Raw genomic sequence first — 25,891 nt, 5'->3', positions numbered from 1 at the left:
CTAGAAGTTTGACAACAGAGATTCAAATAACATTACATTGAAAAATAAACTTCCTAGGCCGAACACGGTGACTCACGACTGTAATCCCAGCACTATGGGAGGTTGAGGTGGGTGGATCACCTGAGGCCAGGAGTTTGAGACCAGCCTGACCAACATGCCGAAACCCCATCTCTACTAAAAAATACAGGCGGGCACGGTGGCTCACACCTGTAATCCCAGCACTTTGGGAGGCTGAGGCAGGTGGGTCACGAGGTCAGGAGTTCGAGATCAGCCTGGCCAACATAGTGAAACCCCATGTGTACTAGAAACACAAAAATTAGCGGTGCGTGATGGCACGCACCTGTAATCCCAGCTACTCAGGAGGCTGAGGCTGGAGAAATCCGGGAGGCGGAAGCTGCAGTGAGCCGAGATCGTGCCACTGCACACTCTAGCCTGGGAGACAGAGCGAGATTCTGTCCCCCCAAAAATAAAAATAAAAATAAAAATAAACTTAGTAAAATGGGCACAGAAATAACATAAAACAAGAAAACTCCTACATATACCAAAGGATTTGAATTATTAGAAGTCAAACCAGCCAACAAAAATACTGTTCCACATGGAAAATTCCATACCTAGACTAAAGAAATATTCCAAATATTTAAGGAAGAAAACACCTAAATTTCTCAGACTCTTCTAAAGAGAAGAAATACAGGAAATATTTTTCAGTTTGTTTTGTGAAGCCAGCATTACGTTGGCACCACAATCTGAACAGGACATTAGAAAAAAAAATATAGGCCCTCTCTCTCATTAACAGAAATACAAATATTCAAAAAAAAAACATACGAATTAAACCACATATGAAAATGTAACACATGGATACCAAGTGGGATATACTAAAAAAGTCAGGATTGGTTAACATCCAAAAATAGCTCATGTAAAATATCCTATTTGCAGAAAAATAGGAGAAAAACATACGATTTACAGTATATGTAAATATACTGTACAGCAAGAAAGAAATGTTAAATAAAATTAAGGTACAATGACCAGACTAAGAAACAACTATCTGCACTAGAAATGACCCCGTAAAGGATTAATTTATAGAATACCTTTTTAAATTCTTCAAATCAACGTAAGAACACAAATGACCCAACAGAAAAGCCAGCACTGAAAATGAAGACACAGACGCAAAGGCCAATAAATATTCACAAAACTTCGCTTCACTAACTTATTTCCAGTTCCAGATGACAGAAGGCCCTCAGGGACCCAGAAGGCAGGACCACAGAGAGGTGACAGCGCCAGCAGCAGGAGGGCGGGCCTCTGCCTTGGCCCAAGCGGGGCCACAGCTCCTGGCGGGCTGCGGGGGCCGGGAAGCCCGAGCAGCCTGGCGCTCCTGGCCCCTGCACACGCTTCCCTCCCTCCACCCCGTTCCTCTCTCTCTCTCTGTGCCTTGGGCCCCGTGGGATGCGCTCACATCCAGACTCACCAGGCCCGAGACATTGGGAGAATGGAGAAGCGCTTGCGAGCCGAAAGTCCTCCAGGAACACGTGAAGGACGCTTCCTCTGCACCTGGGACACCCTTCCCTGATGCTGGCCTCAAGGCAGGCGCGCCACACACGCTTCCGGTCCATGATGACCACAGCGCAGAGAAGCACGCGAGCCCAACCTCCACGAAAAGAAAATGGCGGAATGGGCCTTCGCCTCCCTTTTATCATGGCTGTATGCAACCGCTGTACTTGTAAGCTTGGTTCTGATTGGGTGAGAAGGAACTTTTTTTGACAACTTTTATTGGATAATAGTCTCCATCTCTGACTGGATAATCTTCACTAATCGGAGTTGGAGACTTATCCAATCTGTGTTGTAGTACAGAGTCTGCTCTCATCCTATCAGAAAGAGGCTTCCAGGATATGTCGTTTGAATACAGACATTATAAAAGGGAGGCAAAGATCTGCACCTGCCGTGGAGGTTGGGCTCATGTGCTCCTCTGCACTGGAGTTAGCCAAGGAGCGTGTGCAGAACACTTGCCTCGTAGGCCAGCCGTACAGAAGGATGTCCCAGGTGCAGGCGAAGTTTTGTTCACGTGTTCCTGGAGGATTTTTCCCGTGGCAAGCGCTTCTCCATCCTCCAGCATCTCAGGCCTGGTGAGTCTGGATGTGACCGCTTCCTATGGGGGCCCCAGGCACAGAAAGATGCAAAGGAGAGTGGATGGAAGTGGAACGTGGGCAGGGCCCAGAGAGCATCAGGTTGCCTGTTTCACCAGGCACCCCTGCTCCGGTGCAAGGCAGAAGCCGGCCAGACCCCCACCCAGCGCCCCTCCTGGGCTCTGGCCCTGGCACCTAGACCCATCCCACCATTCTCCGCAGCTCCACTGCCCGCAGGCAGGAGCTGCCGGCGTGGAACCTGCGGGCTGCAGTGAGCAGTGGAGGCAGTAGCCGCTGCTCCCTGGATTCCCGGGATGTTTTTCTATGGCTTTTTTATTTTTCTATTTTATTTTAGATTCAGAAGGTACACGTGCTTGTTTGTTATATGTATATCACATGCACAATGGGGGGGGGGGTGTGCTTCTAGCATACCCATCACCCAAATATTGGAGGTTGTACCCAGTAGGTACGTTTTCAACTCTTCCCCCCAACTTTTTGAGTCCCCACAGTGTATTCTCTCCATCTTCATGAGAACATGCAGTATTTGGCTGTTTCTGCATTCACGTAGGATAATGACCTTCAGCTGCATCTGTATTGCTGCAAAGGACATGATTTTGTTCTTTTTTATGACTGCCTAGTACTTTGTGGTGTATATGCACCACATTTTCTTTATTTAATGAACCGTTGGTGGATACTTACCTTGGTTCCATGACCTTGCTGTTGTAAATTATGCTGCGATAAACATGGGAGTGCAGTGCCTTTTTATATAATGATTTCTTTCCCTTTGGGTAGATACCCAGTAGTGGGATTGCTGGGTCGAAAGGTAGTTGTACTTTTAGTTCTTTGAGATACCTCCCTACTTTTTCCATAGAAGTTGAACTAATTGACATACCCACCAACAATGTATGAGCATTCCCGTGTCTGGAAGAGTTTTCCTAGGTTTTCTCCTAGGATCTTTATAGTTTTAGGTCTTACATTTAGGCCTTTAATCTATCTTGAGTTAATTTTTGTACAGGTGAGTGAGAGGGGTCCAGTTTCATTCTTAAGCATATGGTCAGCCACTATTCCCAGAACCACTTAGTGAATAGGGTGTCCTTTCCACGTTAAGTGTTTTGAAGAGCCATTGGCTGATTTTTTTCCTAGCATTATTTCTTGAGCAAAATCCTCCAGTAGAATGTTGATGAAAGTGGTCAAAGTGATTATTTATGTATTGTTTCCAATCTTATGGAGTAAACATTCTTTACCCACTAACTTAGTTGAGGATGTTTATCGTAGGTTTTCTTAGATGCACTTGACCAGATTGTGGAAGTACTCTTCAATTTCTAGTTTGGTTAGGGTTTTAATCATATGATGGATTTAGCCAAATGCTTTTTTTCCTGTGTCAATCAGATTATCACATCCAAGTCTGGTGGTCAAACCTGTAGACGTGTATAGTCTTATTACACACTGGATAATGGGTCATTCTTATCTCTGCTTTGCCCATGCAGTGCACCAGCCTTCCTGTGCCCATTGATGGACTGAGAGGAAGATGAGCCCTTAGGATGCCTGTCATGCTCACTGTTAAGGTAGGACTCATCCTTCTCCCTTGAGCACCAGTGTTTCTCCTGCCCATTTCTCAGTGACCGTTTCCTATCATTGGCCTGGACATTCTGGCACTTCAGTTCCCCAACTGAGGGTCTCACCCCACCAAGTTCTTTGCACGGAAGTAGGTCATGCCTACTGGGAACTTTTACAGCTCCCCAGACTCCTCCAGGTGGTCAGTACCTCATAATATCACCCAAGCAAGGCACAGAGGGGGTCTGCCCAGTTAATAGAGCTTGTGTTCTGAAACCCACCATCTCACCTTTTAACTCACCAATGGCCCTTTCTCAAGGCCAGGGAAAGGAATGAAGGCTCATTGCTAAAAACCGCAACCTCAACAAGGCTGTACTTCCTTTTAGAGTCCCCTTACCCAGCATTGTCATTGTCTTGGAAGAAGTTCAGAATGCTTCTCCCTCTTGGTTTTGTTACTGACCTGGCAAACATGTTCTATTGTGTCTATTTGTGAAGAAGATCAGGTGCAGTTCACCTTCAGATTTGAAGGCTGACAGTACACCGTTAGGAGGCATCTGATTGACTACCTCAACAATCCTCTGCTGGCTCAAGGTTGCAATGACTAGATCTAGCTACGCTCTGACTGCCACCTGATGTCCACTTGTGGCACTATGTGGATAATGTCCTTCTGCCTGATAACAAAGAGGGAGAGGTTCAATGGGCCCTCATATTGACAACTAACCACACAACTCAATGGGAATGAGCCATCATCCCACATGATACAACAGCCTGCCATTTCCATCAAATTGTGGGGCTATATTTACTTATTTTTTTGGATGTAAAACGTTAGTTTTACAGGAAGAATGGAATTTAAAATGGCATTCTTTAAATGTGGAGTATCCAAGTTCAACAGTCTGTACTCATTGATTTCTTCCAAAAACAGAAAAATTTAAGGGGCAGACCTGAACAAGTCACTAATTACTTGAAGCTATATGGTTTGCCAATGTTTTGCTCTTATTTCAGTACAGTTTCATATAATGAGATGGGATTTTTCCAAAACTGATACACTATAAATCTCAGTGGACATGCTAGTATCCTTTCAATAAATTTGCATTTCAATAATATGGACAATATCCATGTATTATATACAGAAGGCTAAGAAACAGAAGAAATTGCCAGACTATATTATTCAAAACATCAAGAAACTGATGTCTGACTAATGTATTCAATCCTTGTTCTGGAGATCAACATTGTGAATGCATGAATTTCTAAGGGAAAATTTTAAAATTATAATTTACTCATATTATAAATTTTGATGTTGAGAAAATTAGTTTTTGGAATACATCTTTGATTTTTGTCACATAATAGAAGAAAAATTTCCAGTGTACTAAACAGCATATGACATTATTTATGGCAAAACAAAATGATTCTAATTGATGTTTCCTTTAAAAAATCTAAAGAGTACTCATCCCTTGACCTTTCTGAATTCCCAAATATACTCCCTTAAATTAATAAAATTGAAAATGTAATTGTATCAGGAAAGAACTATTGTATTCTTATATTCTTTTCAACACTGTTAAGCTATTGTTACTTTTTAAAATTTTTAGTAGGTTTTTGGGGAACAGGTGGTGTTTGGTTACATGAATAAGTTCTTTAGTGGTGATTTCTGAGATTTTGGTGCACCCATCACCCGAAGAGTCTATACTGTATTCAATGTGTGGTAGTCTTTTATCCCTCACCCTGCTCCCACACTTTCCCCGCCGAGTCCAAATTGTGAGGCTATATTTAGAGTAAGGAAGGCAGACAAAATCTACAACCAGTCGGCTTCAGGCTCTTCACCCTCCTCAGGCCACATTGAGTTTAACCCTTAGGCCACCCTTATCACTGTTTCTGCAGCCTGTGCCTCCTAGAGACACTTGGCATCTCAGTTGTGCTTCGCAGCCATTAGAGATGGATAGGACCCAAAATGGTTGATTGGGCCACCTCCAAGATCAAGTTTTTGTGCCTATGACATCACCTCCAGCACACACAGTGTGTTTAGACCTTACTGCTTAGTTCTGAGTCCTCTCGGTCCTGTCCCATTCTAGCCTGCCATTGCTCACAATGCAGCAACTCCAAGCCTACTACCACCCAGACCTTTCAACTCCTTTTACATCCCCATGGAACCATTTTTCCAAGCCTCAGTGTGCCGTGGCTTTTGCTGTCCCAGGTTTCCCAAAGTTCCTCACATAATTGTGTCTTCTCCAGGCCTATTCACCAATTACTTGGCTCTCAGGTCATGGACAGTTTTTATCACAGGGTCATTTCAGACACCACCCAGTAGCCAGCCTTTTAGCTCACCAGTCATGCCTTTGCTGACATCCTGCCACCTTACAGTCAGACCCTGGTTATGACTCATTTGCTGCTCTTCCCTCACCATTTGGTGAGTCTGCCTCAAATCTGCAGCTGCACCTCACTCGCAGTATCTCCTCTAATAGTTCAGCCACCAATGGACCTACTATGCCCTCTCTGCTGATGGTGCAGTTCAGTTCCCAGCAACCGTTTCAAGGATGCCACTGATTTCTGTCTTACCATCACAATATGCCCCCCTATGAGAGACCCTCACACTATTTTTAATTTTATTTTATCTTGTGTTGTCTTCTTTGACCCATATTTTACTTACAAGCATATACTTTAAATCTCCAAGTATCTTGGGATTTTCCAGATCTTTCTGTTACTGATTTCTAGTTTGATTCCATTGGGTATGAAAACATAGAACATATGTTTTGTGATTTCTATTTTTTTTGCATTGTTCAATGTATATGTTATGGCCTGGAATGTGGTGTATCCTGGTAGACGTTCCCTTATTCTGTTGCTGGGTGGAAGTATTCTATAGATATCTATTATATTCAGTTGATTAATTATGCTGGGGGAGTTCAACTAGGGCAGTCCTGATTTTTCTGTCTGCCATGTCTGTCTATTACTGATAGAAGGTATTAAAATCTTCAACTAAAATACTGGGTGTATCTAGTTCTCTTTGCAGTTCTGTCAGTTTTTGCCTTGTGTTTTGATGCTCTGTCATTGGGCATATACATTGAGGCATATACATGTGCATTGATATCACTGATTGAAAAATTGACCCTTTTAAAATTAACAAATGTTCCTGTTTGTCCCTGATGAATTTCCTTGTTCTAAAGTCCCCTCTGTCTCAAAACAAGCTTTTTTAAAATTAGTCTTAGTATAGTATATGTTTCCGTATACCTTTACTTTTAAACTATATGTGTATTTATATTTAAAGAGTGTTTCTTGAAGATGACATATAGTTGCATTTTGTTTTTTGATTCACTCTACATCTGTCTTTTAATAGATGAATTTAGACCATTGATTAGTTATTGGCATAACTGGATTAATATCAACCATATTTGTTTTCTATTCATTGCACCTGTTCTTTGTTTCTATTTTTCCTTCTATTATTTATCTGCCTTTTACAAAATGAGTTTATGGAAGAATGATTGACTTATAAAAAGCAGTAAATATTTAATATGTAAGTTGGATAGTTTTGGAGATAAGTATGTATCTGTAAAACCATAAACACAGTCTATTCTGTAAACATATCCAATAACTCCAAAATTTTCCCTAGTGCTCTTATTTATATTTTATGTGATAAAAACACAACACAAAATACACCTCTAGGCAAGTTTTGTTTTGTCTTGTTTTGTTTTGTGTTTTGTGTTTTTTTTTTTTTTTTAGACAGAGTCTTGCTCTGTTGCGAGGCTAGAGTGCAGTGGTGCGCACTCAGCTCACTGCAACCTCCGCCTCCTGGGTTCAAGTGATTTCCCTGCCTCTGCCTCCTGAGTAGCTGGGACTACTCAGGCATGTGCCACCACACCCAGCTAATTTTTTGTATCTTTAGTAGAGACGGAGTTTCACCATGTCGGCTAGGATGGTCTCAATCTCTTGACCTCATGTTCTGCCTGCCTCAGCCTCCCAAAGTGCTGGGATTACAGGCATGAGCCACCACACCCAGCCCCAAGTTTTTTAAGTATAAAGTACTGTAAAATTTACTGTAGGACCTATGTTGTATAATAGATCTCTGGGACTTATTCTTCTTGCACGGATAAAATTTTGCACCATTTTTTCATTTTCTTTTTACAGCTTTATTGAGATATAGTTGACAAACCTTATGTGTATTTAAAGTATACAACTTCATTTCTGCTTTATTTATTTTTACTCTAATCTTTTTATTTATTTCCTTCTACTAAGTCTAAGGTGAGTGTTGTTGACAACATATCGTTGGATCTTGGTTTTCTATCCTTTTGGACAATCTGTATCTTTGGATTGATGCATTTGATCTATTTGCATGTAAAGTAATTATACTTAAGACTTACTATTGCCACTTGGTTAATGATGTTCTGTTCAGCAATTTTTTTTTGTTCCTCACTTTCTGCTTTCTATCTTCCTTTGTGATTTGATTTTTTGTTTTTAGTGATTATATAGATCAATTTCTCTTTCTTTTATGTATCTAGTGAAAGTTTTTCTTTTTCTCTCTCTCTCTTTTTTTTTTTCTTTGAGACAGAGTCTCGCTCTGTCACCCAGGCTGGAGTGCAGTGGTACGATCTCGGCTCACTGCAACATCTGCCTCCTGGGTTCAAGCAATTCTCTGCCTCAGCCTCCTGAGTAGCTGGGAATTCAGGTGCCCGCCACCACGCCCAGTTAATTTTTGTATTTTTAGTAGAGACAGGGTTTCACCATCTTGGCCAGGCTGGTCTTGAACTCCTGACCTCGTGGTCCACCTGCCTCAGCCTCCCAATGTGCTGGGATTACAGGCATGAGCCACTGTGCCCAGCCAAAAGTTTTTCTTTATGGTTACCATGAGGCTTGCATAAAAGTTCTTATACTTCATAGTCATCAGTTTTCAGTGGACAACCACTTAACTTTAATCACATACAAACACTCTATACTTGGTCAGATGTGGTGGCTCATGCCTATAATCCCAGCACTTTGGGAGGCTGAGGCGGGTGGATCACCTGAGGTCAGGAGTTTGAGACCAGCCTGACCAACATAGTGAAACCACGTCTCTACTAAAAATGCAAAAATTATCTGGGTGTGGTGGCACACGCCTGTAACCCCAGCTACTTGGGAGGCTGAGGCAGGAGAATTGCTTAAACCTGGGAGGTGGAGGTTGCGGTGAGCTGAGATCATGCCACTCCACTCCAGCCTGGGCGACAGAGTGAGACTCCAACTCAAAACAAACAAACAAACCAACAAACAACAAATACTCTGTACTTTTATTTCCTCCACACGTTATGTTAATTAGATCAGAATTTCATTTTTTATATATTGTATATCCATTAACAAATTTTTGTGGCCTCAGATATTCTCAATGCTTTTTGCCTTCTAATGTTTACATTCTGCTTAAAATTATTTACATACCACTATCACATAGCATTCCATTATCCTGTTTGTGTCTACATACTTACCTTTAACAGTGAGATATATATTTTTATATCTTTTTGTTTTTTATTAGCATCCTATCTTTTCAACTTAAAGAAATCCCTTTGGCATTTTTTGTAAGGCAAGTCTAGTGTTGATGAACCCCTTCACCTTCTAGGTCTGTTGTAAGACTATATACATCATCCTGAATATTGACATGAAACTGTAAATTCCCAGGAATTGGTGGATGTTTTTCAAAGCCCTAATCTCATAACATTTAATTCCCTAGTCTTTCCACTTAGGCTTTTCAGCATGTATATTGTTTCCCCCAACAGATACACTCTTTGCCTCAGGTTGTGCAGGTAGTTCATTTGCTTCTAAATATTTTTAACAAATATTAGGCTGTTGATATATTTCTTCCTTTTTTACTATAGACATTGACTGATACCTGTTTTCCTCTAAGCACTCTTTCACAGAATCCCCTACTTTTTGGTACGTTGCATCTTCACGTTAAGTAATCTCAACATATTTTGAATTTTCTTTGTGCTTTTTTTTGACCCATTGATAACTTAGGACTATGTCGTTTAATTTCCACATATTTGTGAATTTCACCAAATTCACTTACTTAACTGGTAATTTTCTTCTGTTGTAGCTGGAGAACAGATTTTCTTTTTTTTGAATTTTTTATTTCAATAGTTTTGGGGGAACAGGTGGTTTTTTGTTACATTGATAAATTCTTTAGTGGTTATTACTAAGATTTTAGTGCACCCGTCACCCAAACAGTATACATTGTACCCAATGTGTAGACTTTTATCTGGCAATTCAGAGATTTCTTCTTGGTTTGGATCCATTGCTGGGAAGCTGTTGTGATCTTTCAAGTCCTGCTGTTCAGATTCTTTTGTCCCACAGGGTGATCGTTTCAGATGGTGCTCTCCCCCTTCCCCTAAGGATGGGGCTTCCTGAGAGCTGAACTGCAGTGATTATTATTGCTCTTCTGGGTCTAGCCACCCAACGGGGCTGTCGGGCTCTGGGCAGGTGCTGGGGGATGTCTGCAAAGAGTCCTGTGATGTGATCCATCTCCTGGTGTCCCAGCCAGGGGTACCAGCACCTGCTCTGGTGGAGGTGGCATGGAAGTGAAGTAGACTCTATGAAGAGTCTCTGGTTGTAGATATGTTTAGTGTGCTGGCTTTCCTGAATGCTTGTTATGCTAGCAGTGATGTTGTCAGGTGGACACACTCCAGACCTCTGGTTAGCCAAGTTGTTGCAGGCAGTGGAATTAGGTGTTGTCTTCTGCTTCCTGGGATCAGAGTTGTTCTGTCATGAGTTGCTGTAATGACCTGAGTTGGTTGGCCTCCAGCCAGGAGGTGGTGCTCTCAAGAGAGCACCGGCTGTGGTAGTAGTAGGGGGCTCTAAGCTTGCCCTCAGATGGCCAGGGTAAGTATTTTGGTTTCTTAGGTGATGGGCAAGGCCATAAAGCTCCCAAGAGTTTCTCGTTTTTCTTGTTTTGTTTTGTTTTTCAGACAGAGTCTTACTCTGTCGCCAAGCTAGAGTACACTGGCACAATCTCAGCTCACTGCCTCAGCCTCCCGAGTAGCTGGGACTCCAATTCCTGGGCTTAAGCAATCCTCCTGCCTTGGCCTCCCAAAGTGCTGGGATTATAGGCATGAGCCACCGGGCTCTCAGCCAGCACTTTTCATGAGGACAGGATCTGCTGCAGAATCAAGTCCTGTTGCTGCCTGGAAGTGGACTCAAGGGAAGAAAGAAAATGTTTGTACTTGATAGATTAATAAAATCCCAACCACCTTATTTCAGATCAGAGAAAGCAGAGCCTAGAAAAAATAAATGTCTGGGCTGGGTGCGGTGGCTCACACCTGTAATCCCAGCACTTTGGGAGGCCGAGGTGGGTGGATCACCTGAGGTTAGGAGTTCGAGACCAGGGTGACCAACATGGAGAAACCTTGTCTCTACTAAGAGTACAAAATTAGCCAGGCATGGTGGTGCATGCCTGTAATCCCAGCTACTTGGGAGGCTGAAGCAGGAGAATCGCTTGAACCCGGGAGGCGGAGGTTGCGGTGAGCAGAGATTGTGCCATTGCCATTGCACTCCAGCTTGGGCAACAAGAGTGAAACTCCATCTCAAAAAAAAAAAGAAAGAAAGAAAGAAAGAAAAGAAAGAAAGAAAGAAAGAAAGAAAGAAAGAAAGAAAGAAAGAAAGAATACATGTATGAGACTCTTAAGTTCACACATTAAATCAGAGTGAGGAGTAGAGGCCAGGTCTTCTGGATTTCTAAGCCATTTTCAAGGAGTAAGTGACTCACATTAAAAAGACATGTTTGTTCTTTTTGGCTAAAATCAACAATTATTTTCCTCTTCTCCTTGTAGTAGCTAATGGTAGAAATCTTAAATCAAGGGTTCTCAAACTTCAGTGTGAAAGAAAATCACTTGAGACATGTCAAAATGCAGGTCCCAGGCCATGGCACAGAATTATGGTTTGCACATTTGAGAAAGGGCCCAAGAGAGTTTGCTTTTTTTTTTTTTTTTTTTTTTTTGAGATGAAGTTTTGCTCTTGTTGCCCGGGCTGGAGTGCAATGGCGTGATCTCGGCTCACTGCAACCTCTGCCTCCCAGGTCCAAGCAATTCTCCTGCCTCAGCCTCCCGAGTAGTTGGGATTACAGGCATGTGCCACCACACCCAGCCAATTTTGTATTTTTAGTAGAGACAGGGTTTCTCCATGTTCAGGCTGGTCTCGAACTCCTGACCTCAGGTGATCCACCCACCTCGGCCTCCCAAAGTGCTGGGATTACAGATGTGAGAGTTTGCATTTTTAATAAGCATCCTTGATTCTGATACAACTGGCACAGATCTACACTTGGAAACACATTGCCTTAGTCCTAGCATCAAAACTGGCACACTTAAAGTGAGGTTTAACAGATTATTTCACTTCTTATATAAACAACTTCTCCAGTGACAACTGTTACTACTTGCCTTGAAATGATATATCAATAACGATATCATTAAGTATAAGAAATAATAAAAATTTTGTAGAGTAGTAAGATATTTGTGATCTACTTCAGGAAATTGTTAGAAGGATTTCTTAGCTCTCTTGTTGCATAAAAACATCCATACTATAGCAGTTATAAGGGAGTAAACTGAGCAATTTCCAATTTAGTTTTTTTTTTCTTTTTTTCTTTTCTTTTTTTTTTTTTTTTTTGAGACAAGGTCTTACTCTGGCACCCAGTCTAGAGTGCAGTGGTGCGATTATGGCTCATTGCAGCCTTGACCTTCTGCACTCAAGTGATCCACCCGAGTAGCTGGGACTACAGGAGTGTGCCACCATGCCCAGCTAATTTTTTGTATTTTTTGTAGAGATGGGGTTTCATCATGTTGCCCAGGCTGGTCTTGAACTTCTGGATGCAAGTGATCCGCTCGCCTTGGCCTCCCAAAGTGCTGGGATTACAGGCATAAGCCCCCCATGCCCAGCCTCTAGTTTTCTCAGAAGAAGCCTGAAATATTATCAGTAAGATAGAGTGAAATTTAAGAAGTGAAAAATGAGTGGACAAAAATACAGGGTTAATAAGAAATGCTGAACACATAAGACTATGCAAGTTGGGAGAGCAAATTGAAAACGATAGTTCCAGAATGGACCCTAATGGTTTTAGCCCACTCAAGTGTTTTGTAATGATCTGTATAGATCCTTAATTATAAAGAGAGTACAGAGCACAGGATAAACACTGAATGGTATTATAGTTGTGAAAATAATTGACATTACTTAAACCTCACATTATTACTTTATTTCAGAACAGCAAACTGAAAAAATATGGGATTTGATATACTTTTTAATTCAGTTTTTAAATTTATCTGTGAAATACATGATGGTTTCATTTTGTATTGCTATTATAAAACTCCTCTCTCTCTCTCTATATATATGTGTGTGTGTGTGTGTGTATATATATATATATATTTTTTTTTTTTAGACAGAGTTTCACTCTTGTTGCCCAGGGTGGAGTGCAATGGCATGATCTCGGCTCACTGCAACTTCCGCCTCCCAGGTTCAAGTGATTCTCCTGCCTCAGCCTCCTGAGTAACTGGGATTACAGGCATGTGCCACCACGCACAACTAATTTTGTATTTTTTAGCAGAGACGGGGTTTCTCCATGTTGGTCAGGCTGGTCTCGAACTCCTGACCTCAGGTGATGCACTCACCTCGGCCTCCCAAAGTGTTGGGATTACAGGCATGAGCCACCATACCTGGCCAAAAACTCTTCTATATATTTTTAAAATTTTATAATTAGACATTATTTTCTGAAAATCTTGGAAACTAACCACTTCTAGGAATGAAAGCCTGGATCTGCTGACAGCCAGCCCTGGACACAAAGATTCATCCACCCAGGTGCAGAGGCTCTCAGAATGCATTGGATGCTGTCTGTCCATCCTTCCCCACCCCTGGAGGTTCATCTTTGGCTGGGACAGAGTTGGAGGGCAGCAAGAATGGCTGAGACTGGCCTCAGAATGTGGCTTTGTGGTGTCTGTCCTATGGGTGGCCCTGGGCTCGGGGGACGGTTTCTGCCATCAGGATCAAGGCTCTCTCTCATGCTGCAGGGTCCAGAGGGTGGGCCTCGTCACTACCCTTTGCACCCCTCCTCCTAACACGAACGGTAACAGAACATTCCCAGAAACCCAGAACCTCCCTCATGCATCATTCTAGTCACTGTCTCCCTCTACACTGAGGATAATCATTGCCCTGTCTAATACCATGTATCAGCTTTGCCTGTTTTTGAATTTTCTATAAATTTCACCCATGTAGAACATCCTCTTTTGGGTCTGGCCTCCGTATTCCAATACAATGTTTGTGAGATCCGGTCACATTATTGAGAGTTAGAGTTTATTTGTGCTCGTTGCGTAGTAGTAGTTCGTTATAGGAACGCCACAATACTGTGTTTATTCCACTTTAGGTGAACATTTGGGTTGTTTTGAGTTTTTGGCTCATAATATTGGTGTGAAAATACTTGTACACGTCTCTTGGTGAACATATGTACACATTTCTCCTGGGCCTGGGGGTGGACAAAGCTTTGTTTTTAACCATTAACTTGACATCAGTGTTAGTAAATTTCTAATGATTTAATCCAAATAACTTTCAAAGACCTTTCCAAGCCTAAAGACAACAAAGCCTGTGCTTTAATAATTATATTTCCTGGAAATATTTCTGGAACATTTTCTAGAAATGGAGGCAATCATGACTTTGATTTCAGATGTCAGAATGCCCTTGGGCCTAAAGATGGGTTCATGTTGCAGGGCCTCCTCTCCAGGTGGTTTCTTTTTCACTCTGCCCAAGGCGCTTCTGTTTTCTCCCTGGGAAATGGATGGAGTTCAGAATGATTTCTGTAGGCATAGTTAGGAGACTGTGCATACCTGGAAATAATGGTCAGGAGATACCCTTTGTGTTGATAAGGGGGCAATTTTTCATACGTCTTTCACTGAAATAAAGAGAGGGCCAAATTAATTCCATATCCAAGTTAAATTTATGATTTTTAGACAGGTGCGGTGGCTCACACCTGTAATCCCAGCACTTTGGGAGGCCGAGGCAGGTGGATCACCTGAGGTCAGGAGTTCAAGACCAGCCTGGCCAACCTGGTAAAACCCTGTTTCTACTAAAAATACAAAAATTAGCTGGGTGTGGTGGTGGGTGCCTGTAATCCCCACTACTCGGAAGGCTGAGGCAGAAGAATCACTTCAATCCAGAAGGCGGAGGTTGCAGTGAGCCGAGATCACGCCACTGCATTCCAGCCTGGGCAACAAGAGCAAAACTCCGCCTCAAAAAAAAAGAAAAAAAAAGTAAAATAAATTTATGATTTTCAAAGAGGAAGCCTTGATAATTAACCAAATCTAACCATTAATTTAAGTTATTTGGTACGTTGTGTCATTTTAGATGGAGGAAGCTAAACAAGAATTATATAGTTTCCTTTTCAACATGGAAAAGCTATGTGTAAATCTGTAGAAAATGCCCCTGTGAGGACTTAACACATTTTCTTTGATTGGATTATGCGTCTTGTTTAATCTTTACTGAATGTTCTGTTTAAAATCATCTTTTACCAAGCTTACTTTTGTTGATAGATCTTTGAAAATTAATTTGTATTGAGACCAATATTTATGGTCTCTTACATATCATAGACAATAAATGCACATCTTTAGGACAAAAGTAGTGCCTAGGCTGGGGCTTTAAAGTCCTACAGACCTGGCTGTGAAAATAAAAACCAGTTATAAACTGTAGATTTGAGTAATTTCCCTTCTGTAAACTCTAGTTTCCTCATCTATAAAACAGTCATTATTATTGTGGGGATTAAATGAGATGTAACCATTTCAAAGCTGTGCTCAATGCTTGGCATAAAGCAAGCACACAGCAATTTCTGTTCTTCCTACCATTATGTTATTGTGGTTATCACCTTCAACTGTTCCCTTCAACTGTGCTCTTGAAAAGTGGGCATCTTTTCGATCAAGCAGTTCTTCTATTTACCTAAAGGTAAAATCGTTTTGGCCATGTCAACAAAATGTCATAATATAAATATAAACATTATATACAGAAGCTAATGTTCTGTAAATAATCTTGCCTCATTTTCTACAAATCTGTTGGTCTCTGAAAAAAGGAAATTAAAAACAATTCATAGAGAGAAAAATCAGAGCAAACATGAGATTGTGCTTTGACACCCTTCTCTCCATATATGCATGTGCAAGGACCTGAAGCAAGTCGTCACTGAGAGATGAAATGCCTTAAATACATGTTTTCTATGATATCACCAGGCTGTGCTCTGAGGCTCTTTTCTTCATTCTTCCTGTCGTTCTAAGGTCCTACATGCCGATGTCCATCTTTTCTCACAAGTCAATACCAGAGAGGATTAACCTGGATTCGTCTTTATTTTGGTGGCAATAAGTTTCTTTTTTTAGCCCTTATTCCAACCTTCTGGCCTCTTTCCTGTGTCTCTATTCTTACTTTCAAAAGTTATCAGGCACATTAAATTAGAGAAGGGAATACAACAAGAAGCATAAACATTAAAAACAAAGTAAAATTATCTTTATTTGTTTCTTGGAAACATAAGCCAGTACCTTGAAAAACAACATTAAGAAAATTCAGTAAAGGTCTTCCCTGTGAAAGTAACTTCAGAAAACAATTGTTCATATGTATGCATAATTAATTCAAAATAAAGGAAAAATTGACCCCTGAATCTGAAACAAAAAAATTAAAAATGTCCTAAGCTTTCCATGAAGAAATATTCAAAACACCACTGAAGGGCATGATAGAAGACTTAAATACATTGCATCCTTGGGTATCAAGACTCACTATTACAAAGATGTTACTTTCCCATAAATTATCCCTCAAGTAAAATGAAATTATTCAATTTGTATCTCAAAATATTTACATGCAAGAGGCCAGGCACAGTGGCTCACACCTGTAATCCCAGCACTTTGGGAGGCTGAGGCATGCGGATCACCTGAGGTTGGGAGTTTGAGACCAGCCTGACCAACATGAAGAAACCCTGTCTCTACTAAAAATACAAAAATTAGCTGCGCATGGTGGCACATGCCTGTAATCCCAGCTACTTTGGAGGCTGAGGCAGAAGGATCACTTGAACCCGGGAGGCAGAGGTTGCGGTGAGCTGAGATCAAGCCATTGCACTCCAGCCTGGGCAATAATAGCGAAACTCTGTCTCAAAAAAAAAAAAAAAAATATATATATATATATATATATATGCACATATATATGTGTGTGTGTGTGTGTATATATATGTATATCTATTTACATGCAAGAATAGCCAAGGCAATTCGTAAATGGAGTAGTAATAAGAATTTTTCACTCCCTTAGTTAAGAAAATACGTTATATGTTTCTAAGTCAACGCCTAATAATTTATGTGACCATGAGTAAGTTACTTCACATCCTGAGCCTCCTTTTCTTGGATTACAAAATGAGGAGTGGAGGAGTGATCCAGGGTCACCTGTAGGTTCAACCATATGAAGTCACCCGTACTCAACCGACTAGATTTACACCACAGAAATTTCATGTAGTTCAACTTAGTAGGTGATCACTAATTCCAAAATGAATGTCAATGTAGCTTAACATTCATTATCAGTAGCTATATTCACTTTTTAAAATGTTATAAATTTTCCTCATGCTAATATTGCATGAGAATACAAATTTAGCAAAAGAGTCATGCTATAATATCTTGAAGGAAGGAAATCCAGGAGGCTTGCATAGTGGCCAACTTAGCTAAGTTTAAATATTACAGAAGAGCTAAATTTTGAAAAAGATTCAAGAGTCAGGGAACTTGCCCAGGAGTAGCTTTGAGCATAAAAAAAGAAAAATAGGCAATAAAAATACCAAACAAAGCCTCACCCACCCCAGCCACAGATGCAGAGTCAGCCACCTGAGTAGCTGGGATTACAGGTACCCGTCACCATGCCCAGCTAATTTTAGTATTTTTAGTAGAGATGGGGTTTTGCCATGTTGGCCAGGCTGGTCTCAAACTCCTGACCTCAGGCAATCCACCCGCCTTGGCCTCCTGAAGTGCTGGGATTATAGGCGTGAGCCACTGTGCCCAGCCAGAGTCCCCTACCACTTAAAGGTGTCCACCCTCTGTTCACACAGCAGATGAATGGTGGTCCAAGGTTGGAACCTACTCCATCTGGCCACAGTCTACATTATCACCTGCCTGCTGCCTTGCCCTCCTGCTTTCTTCCATTTGCTAGCTCCTGAAATGGGACCCTGTCCTAACCTGACACCCAGGCATTCAGGGGACCCTGTCCAAACCTGACACCCAAGCATTCAAGTCACTGTGAACTAGACAGCAGAGGTGAGGCCATATTTCCAAAGAGCCACTGGTAAGTTACACGCATAGGTTAAGAGGAGTGTCCTGTGATTGTCACTGACCTTTGTCCACCAGCACATAAGTTCAGAGCTCCAGCCATGTTCACTGGGCCTCCATGCAAAGAGCCTGGACTCGAGGAGCAAGGGTGGGGCAGAGGAGATGCCCTGTCCAGCAAGACTTCCCTGGAGCTCTGCTAGAAATGTCATCCTTCAGGTTCTGCCGGCCAAAGGCCAAGGATCAAACCAAGGCCCAGTCTGCAGCTCCAGCTTCAGTTCTAGCTCAGGCTTCCAAAGGTGTCCAGGCCCCCACGAAGCCTTCAGAGTAGAGGTCTCTGTCAATCTGAGAACAGAAGGACTGGTGTGACCCCTGGGCTGCTATATGTGTGGGGCTGGTGTCCTCCTGTGCTATTTGTACAAATAAACCTGAGGCAGGATTTAAAAAAAAAGAAAAACCATCCTACAGAACCTCTGACCGCTGGAATCCCTGGGCAATGCCCAAGCAGGTATCACAAAGGCATTTGGAATGAGAGAGAAGAAATCAGCCTTCTTTCCTAAATGTTGCCTACAGCGTGCCATGCTGATCTACATCTCACCAAAGAATTCCTTTCCAGTAAGATTTTTCTTTAAAGCTTTGAGTCAGAGGATAATCTTCAAGGACTTGTCTAGCAACAATAACAACCACTGTGCATCCTAAAGCTGTAGAGAAACTCCATGTGTGTGTATTCCAAGGTTTAACTTTAGGAAGTAGCTGAGCTGGCATAGACCTGATTCCTTCAGTGTTGAGGCACCTGTGGCATCTTTAGCAGGTTGGTTGTTCAAGATAGCCTGGAGATTACTGTGAGCTTCTTTGAGTAATTGGTAAGTATACTTATTTTAAGGGTTGAAATGTGGCTCATTGATCATTTTGCTTATTATTACAGATATAAGAATGGAAAAATACTGCAACAGTAATTTTGCACTGAGTTTGGGATTTTTTTTTTTTTTTTTGGCAACTACCCTTAAACTTTCTTACAATAAATATGAGCCTTTTCCTCTATCTGAATTTTCCCTCAACAGGAATCTTAGTAATAAAGCTTTGGCTGGCGAATATCACAATATCTCCCTGGGAATCTCTTCCCACTGCTGAAGCAATTTAAAAAATGATACTGAGATTGGAGTACCAAAATGAAGATAAGCTGTGCGGTTTCTTTCTTTCTTTTTTTTTTTTAAAGGACATATATTTAATGAGACAGTGACAGCAGCATTGTTACAACTGGGCATCCCTCAGGCCAGCTTGGTCCCATGCTGTGGGACCACCCATATGTGGTCTTCCATGAGGTGCTGGCGGCGCCAGGCTCTTCCTGCTGTGCTACGGACCCATAGAAAGACCCATACATGATTCTGTTTACAGATTGTGTCACCCAGAAGGGGCAGGTGGGGGAGATGCTGGGTGGCAGGTAAAAATAAAAGGGGCCCAACCCTTTGTCCAGCAAATACCAGCACAGTTTTTCTATGCACACAGTGATTTGTAACTTGAATAATGTGAAGTTGATTACGCAGATTTCGGAATGGCTAATATCCATATGACAGAAATGTGATGCATTCAAGAGACATGTGCAGACTTTGGGGTGTTGGGAAACAGCATTTGGCCTTTAACCCCCTCCTGAGCCTCAAAGAGGAAGGGGAAGCAGGACAGGAACCCACACTGTTGATCCAACCTCACATCACACTCTCTAAAGGACTCCCTGCTCACTGTTCCACCTGACGTAGGTCAGTACCCCTGCCCCCATTTTCCAGATGGGGAAACTGAGGCAGAGCTGACAGTAAGAACCTTGCCTAAAGCCACCACAGTGGGGAGAGGACACCATCCCCTTCCTGATGGTGGAGGGCAAAGAGGAGACCCTGCCGTCTCTCCCACTCCTGGAATGAGCCAGTGAGCCAGGCGGCCTTTCTGCTGACTGAGGTGTCTCCTCTTGGGTTTTCTGGTCAAAGAGGACAAATATCCAAGCAGTGGCATTCTCTGCCCTCTGCCCACCGTGTGTGCCAACCATGTGCACCAACAGCCAAGCACAGTCCAGGGTGTAGGGGAAAAGGACAGATAGGAGCACCCCCACTGCCCAAGGCAGAAGGCTGGGAAGCCACCTCCTGACACGTCCTCTCCTGAGGCCCCTCGTGGACCGCAGGATCTGTAAAGTGCAAACACCAAAGCCAAGTATCCCCTCACCCAGAGCTGTAGGTTTCCTCTGCTGTCCAGGGGCCTCTGTCCCGTGGAGTGAGGGACCTCCCACACGCCCCTGCCCTGATCTTCCTGAATGGGCTCAGTTGAGTGAATACTCTCAGCTCTTGATCTCAGGCCCCCAAACAAAAGGCCATTGGCTGGTCATTTCTGAGCTATCTGGAGCCCTCCACAGGCAGCAGGACAGAGCTCCTCGGGTAAATCTGGTTCCAAGAAATGCCACCAGACCACTGCAGGATCCCATCACCTAACTGGAACCTCCCCCAGTGCACAGTCCCTGCTCCACACCTGGAGACCAGGACACCCTCCTTAGGCTGGGGCCATGGCCTCCTAGCTTGGAGCACCAGGAAAGCTGGGCTGGGCCAAAGCAGGAGCACCCAGCAGGGAAAAGCTCCATGGTCCCCTTCCTTGCTGTTGTACAGAAACAACAGGTGACCCCACTGGACTGACCACCCAATGAGGCCTTTGAACCTCAGGCCAGGGAGAGGCAGGTCTACAGGTGACAACTGTGAACAGCCCCAGCTGGGGACAACCAGAAATCCCCAAGGCGATGAGTGGCTGAAAGTGATGGAGCCCCCAGGCAGAGCCGAAACCCCACTGCAGGTGAGACTCGGCCCTTGGCTGAGTGTGTGCAGCCGCATCCTCAGGTGTTACTCAACACTCCTCTGAAGCTCTCTCGGGGTCTTGGCCTGATGAGTTTCCAGGGTGGTCAGGATGGGAACTGTGGAATCTCTAGGGCCCGGATGCTCTGGTCCAGGGGTGTGGAGGGCTCTGTGCCATGGGGGAGGTGAGATATCCCCCCAACTCCCTGCCCATGGAGTTCTGCACTGGGGGAAGGATGGGGGCCACGCAAGGACCCCTCACAGCAGCACACCCAGGTGACAGCCAGGTGCGGCCACCCCGAGTCCCAGCAAGCACCTGGGAGACAACGGGCCTTGACACTGCCCACCCGCTCTGGCCCAGCAGGGGTGGAGGGGTCCAGGGGCTGCAACCCAGGGGTCTCCAGAGCAGAACGAACAACTTGACGTTGGCAGGGTGGGTCCCGGTGGGCCAGGTGGGGTGCCCAGCACTGTTCCTCAGCGCTAGGCCTCCACGTCAGGACCTGGCTCCTGGAAGAGCGACTGCTTCCTCAGGCTGAGCTGGGCACACTTGGGACACGTGGTGGAGTTGTCGTAGTAGCAGTCCCTGTGGAAGACGGTGGAGCAGTCGGTGCATACAGACGTGTGGCTGTCGAACGGGAACAGCACATCGCCCTCTCTGCAGAGCTCACACACGAAACCCTTGGCCTGGCACCGCTCGCATTCCAGCTTGATGTGCTTGGTGAAGAGCGTGTGGGTCTCGGTGAGTGAGCAGCCCAGGTGGCCGGCATGCACGTCCAGGAGGTCCTGGACAGAGTACATCTCATCGTTCTCCACAAAATGCTGCCGATCCTGGAGCTGCAGCAACAGACGAGCCTCCATGGCCTCCCTGCAAGTGATGAAGTACGGCTTCATGAGCAGGATGTCCTGGCGCAGCTTGCAAATCTCCACCAGCTCCTCCACGTAGTTGAACAGCAGAAGGTTGATCTCCTGGAGCCTGAGCACGGGCCGAGACACCATCAGCGCCAGGTAGCACATGCTGCAGCGAGAAACCTTTCGAGGCTCAAAGTCCCAGTTGTGTACAATGCATGCAGGGATGACAGCCAGGTCGTTCCAGTGGCAATGGCTGCAGTAGTACTGGCCGGTGTAGTCGCACTGCCTGGCCTCACTGGGCACACCCTGCAGAGAGATGGGCGCCTGGCACTCAGCACAGCGGTAATCCTGGCTGTCCAGCCCTGTCTCAGGGCAGATGTTAAGTTCGTATTCAGCTTGGTGGCTGACTTTGGAGCTCACACAGGGCTTGGAGATGAGGTTCAAGCACTTGCTGTGACAGCAGTAATAACACCCTGTGCAGGTGTACCAGGTCTGAATGAGCCCCCAGATGATGGTGTTACACTTATCACAGGTCTGCTTGACGCTCTTGCTCTTCTCCTCGTAGAGGCCGTGTTCAAGAAGCACTCGGATGTTTGGCTCATCCTCATTGGGGTCCTTCAGCTCCTGGAGCTTCAGCCAGAGGTGGATGAGTCACACCATGGCATCCTTCTGCTTCTCCGACTGCTCGGGCAGCTCCAGAATCACCTGCTTGCACTCCTCGATCACCTGCCGCAGCACAGGGCGGGAGAAGTGGTCCTCAGACAGGCCGAGATCCATCACGCGTTCAGGGCAACGGAACTCCGGTTCCCCAGGGGGCAGCTCAGGCAGGGCCTCTTCAGGAGTGATGTCTGGGGCCTCCTCCCCAGGGCCCCAGCTCATGCTGTCTCGGCCCAGACTGCTTGTTGAAGGGGTTGAGGTGGGCCTGCGGGAACCGGGCCAGCTTCTCATCATATTCCATAGCATCCCACCTGGATCGCCTGCCAGGGCCCAGGGGCTCGCAGGGACAGGACGGCCATTCCTCTAGGGCTGCTTGCCACGGAAGCCTGGCCGTGGGTTTGCCACCTGCTGACCGCTCCCGCGTCGCTCACCTGACCGCCGCTGCGCCACCTCACATCTGGTTTCTTTAATAAGGGTATTAAAGAACAGAAAACAGAAGACTGAAATACAAATCCAAATCGGTTTTTTGTTTGTTTGTTTTTGTTTTGAGACAGGGCCTCACTCTGTTGTTTAGGCTGTGGTGCCATCATAGCTCAATGCAGCCTTGAACTCCTGGGCTTAAGTGATCCTCCTGCTTCAGCCTCCTGAGTAGCTGGGACTACAGGTGGTGCCACCATATCTGGCTTTTATTATTATTATTTTTAGTAGAGAGAAGGTCATATGGTTTGGATCTGTGTCCCCACCTAAATCTTATGTCGAACTGTAATCCCTAGTGGTGGAGGTGGGGCCTGGTGGGAGGTGACTGGATTATGGGGAAGGTTTCTCATGAATGGTTTAGCACCATTGTCTTGGTGCTGTTCTTGCGACAGTGAGTTCTTGTGAGATCTGGTTGTTTAAAAGTGTGCAGCGCCTCCCTGCTTGCTTTCTATTGCTCCTGCTCCCGCCGGGTGAGAGATCTCACTCCCCTTCCCCTTCTGGTCCCAAGTCCTCATCTTCTCCACCAGAACTGGGAGAGGCCACGCTGGTGTCCAGCCCGACTCCTTGGTCACTGGAGTTGTCCCCACTCTGGGAGGCCAGGCCCCCGCTGGATGGACCTGGGGTCCCCAAATGTACAGACCCGCTATCCTCATGGTCTCGAATCCATATATTATTCTGGTCTGGGAGGCTGGGGCAGGAGGCTGGGTAGTCCTCGAAGTCCTCCCTGCAGCCGCCATCCCGATCCTCGATGACCAGGTCGATGGGCATCTTTCCCTTCTCCAGCTCCAGCAGGTGGAACCGCAGCACTTGGATGGCCTGGATCATCAGATTGTCCAGTTCTGGGTTGGAGGAGAAGGGCCTCTAAGAGCGAACCTGCTTGGCAAAGGCAGTGTTGTCCTCGTTGAAGGAATCAGAGGAGCAGACGTCACCGCCGCAGGGTGTCCCCAGCCCAGCTCCGGCCCCATCACGGGGAGAGCATGTAGCCAGTTCACATTTCTCAAAGACCAGGGCCAAGAGGGGGAAGAGCGGGTGTCCACAGATCTCATCCTTGTCCCTCTTGAGGCCGTCGCTGTCCAAGCCTGGGGGTAGGGGCTGGGGAGGCCGGTGAGGGCCATAGGGCCCTGGTGCCGCGGGCACTGCCTCTGGGAAGCCAGCCAGGGCTGCGGGGCCATCCGCGATGCCTGGGTAGTGCGGCAGCTCATCGTACCTCCGGGCCATGGGCTGAGGCCGGCGGCAGCTCCAGGGTCCCTCCAGAGCCTGGCCGCGGGGGTAGGGCGCAGCCCGGGGCCGCAGCCCCCGACGGCCCGTGATGTCGACGCCAGGGGGTGGGCAGGAGGCCAGATGCGCGCCCCCCAACCCCCGCCGCCGTCAGCGGCAGGCGCCGGGCCGGGTGGGGGCCCGGCGCATGGACCCCGGCCCCGGCCCCCAGCGGGGGTCACGGCCAGGAGCGCCTTGCCGCCGGGACGGGGCAGCAGGCGCGGGCGGGGCGCCCGAGGCCCCCTCCCCTGAGCGCCCCCGTCCCTCCCCCGGCTCTGCGGGGAATCGAACCGTCCCCAGACGCACAGACCTGGGACCGCGGGGGGCGGGGGGCGGCCCGGGGCGGCGGGGGTCCGGCGGCGGCTCGGGGGTGCTGGCGGCCGCGCTCCGCGTTCCCGGTCTCTCCCTCTCTGTGGTCACATCCGAAAGTTCCACCCTCTGAAGTCTTAAGAAAGGTCAATGATGTGTGTGTGTGTGTGTGTACACACACACAATTTAAGCCTTTAAAAATGGCAATTTTTTAGATGATTTATGGGTTTTTTCCCCCTTTACTACTACAATTTAAGCCTTTAAAAAATGGCAATTTTTTAGATGCTTGAGATAGTTTGGGGGATCCCTAGCTCTTAATCGTGGCACTCTGTTGAGTTTGTGAAATGGATCTTCAAAGAGGTTGTCAATAATAACCAAATTTTTGAAACGAGTCAGATTACTAATTATTGATGAATAAAAAATGAGTACTTTTAGGCTAGGTGCAGTGGCTCATGCCTGTAATCCCAGCGCTCTGGGAGGCCGAGGCGGGTGGATCACGAGGTCAGGAGATCGAGACCATCCTGGCTAACACAGTGAAACCCCGTCTCTACTAAAAATACAAAAAATTAGCCAGGCGTGGTGGTGGGCGCCTGTAGTCCCAGCTACTCGGAAGGCTGAGGGAGGAGAATGGCGTGAACCTGGGAAGCGGAGCTTACAGTGAGCCGAGATCGTGACACTGTACTCCAACCTGGGAGACAGAGTGAGCCCCCGTCTCAAAAAAAAAAAAAAAAGTGGTAATATTTGAAATTGCTAAGACAGCAGATTTTAAATGTTCTCACCAAACACACGCAAAAAGATAAGTATTGATTGGCCAGGCACAGTGGCTCATGCCTGTAATCCCAGCACTTTGGGAGGCCGAGGTGGGTGCATCACGAGGTCAGAAGCTTGCCAAGATGGTGAAACCCCATCTCTACTAAAAATACAAAAATTAGCCTAGCGTGGTGGCAGGCGCTTGTAATCCCAGCCACTCAGGAGGCTGAGACAGGAGAATCACTTGAACCTGGGAGGCAGAGGTTGCAGTGAGCCGAGATTGCACCATTGCACTCTAGCCTGGGTGACAGAGGGAGACTCCATCTAAAAATAAAAAAATTAAAAAAAAAAGATAAGTATCTAAGCTAACAGATATGCTATGTCGGTTGATTTAGCCATTCTATAATGTATGTCTGTGGCTATATAGATACACACAGATTTAACTATTCTACAATGCTTGTCTGTGTGTGTGTATATATGTATAATGTGGTACACCACAAATACACACAATTTATCAATTAATTTTTTTAATTCCAAAGATTTTTTTGACTAATATACAACCCAACCACAAGTTTAAGAGCATTCTAATTAGATGTTCTTTCCAATACCTAATTTTGTCAGTCTTTCTTTTATATATTCTGGTTAGTGGGTAATGTTACTACATTTTTATTGATTTTGGTCTTCTAATTATTAAAATGCCTGAGACCATTTTCATATATGTTTATTGAAAATGTATATAATCAGGCTGGGCACGGTGGCTCATGCTTGCAATCCCAGCACTTTGGGAGGCCAAGGCGGGCAGATCACTTGAGGTCAGGAGTTTGAGACCAGCCTGGCTAACATCATGAAAACCTGTCTC

At 45.2% G+C, this 25,891-nt stretch overlaps 1 protein-coding gene and 2 pseudogenes across 12 annotated transcripts in view; all 3 read right to left on the bottom strand.

The window, feature by feature from the left end:
- LOC112206052 (ribosomal protein S6 kinase beta-1) overlaps nt 1-1,551 on the bottom strand; it is a 107,322-nt gene extending 105,771 nt beyond the window's left edge. For 10 of the 12 annotated variants that reach the window (XR_010153016.1, XR_010153014.1, XR_010153012.1 and 7 more), the window contains exon 1: nt 1,463-1,551. The gene's annotated coding sequence lies outside the window, so the exon portion shown is untranslated. The remainder of the gene's footprint in view (nt 1-1,462) is intronic. The other 2 variants (XR_010153013.1, XR_010153011.1) reach the window with 1 other exon arrangement.
- A 19,581-nt stretch (nt 1,552-21,132) lies between these two features.
- Nucleotides 21,133-22,650, bottom strand: LOC129137616 (differentially expressed in FDCP 8 homolog; annotated as a pseudogene).
- A 455-nt stretch (nt 22,651-23,105) lies between these two features.
- On the bottom strand, nt 23,106-23,998 carry LOC129137617 (putative homeobox protein Meis3-like 2; annotated as a pseudogene).
- Nucleotides 23,999-25,891: the final 1,893 nt, after the last annotated feature.

The sequence above is a fragment of the Pan troglodytes genome, chromosome 19 (genome assembly GCF_028858775.2).
Source record: "Pan troglodytes isolate AG18354 chromosome 19, NHGRI_mPanTro3-v2.0_pri, whole genome shotgun sequence".
Classification (NCBI taxonomy): Eukaryota; Metazoa; Chordata; class Mammalia; order Primates; family Hominidae; genus Pan; species Pan troglodytes.
Note: the sequence above shows the minus strand (reverse complement) of the source record. Positions and strands in the feature narration are given on the sequence as shown.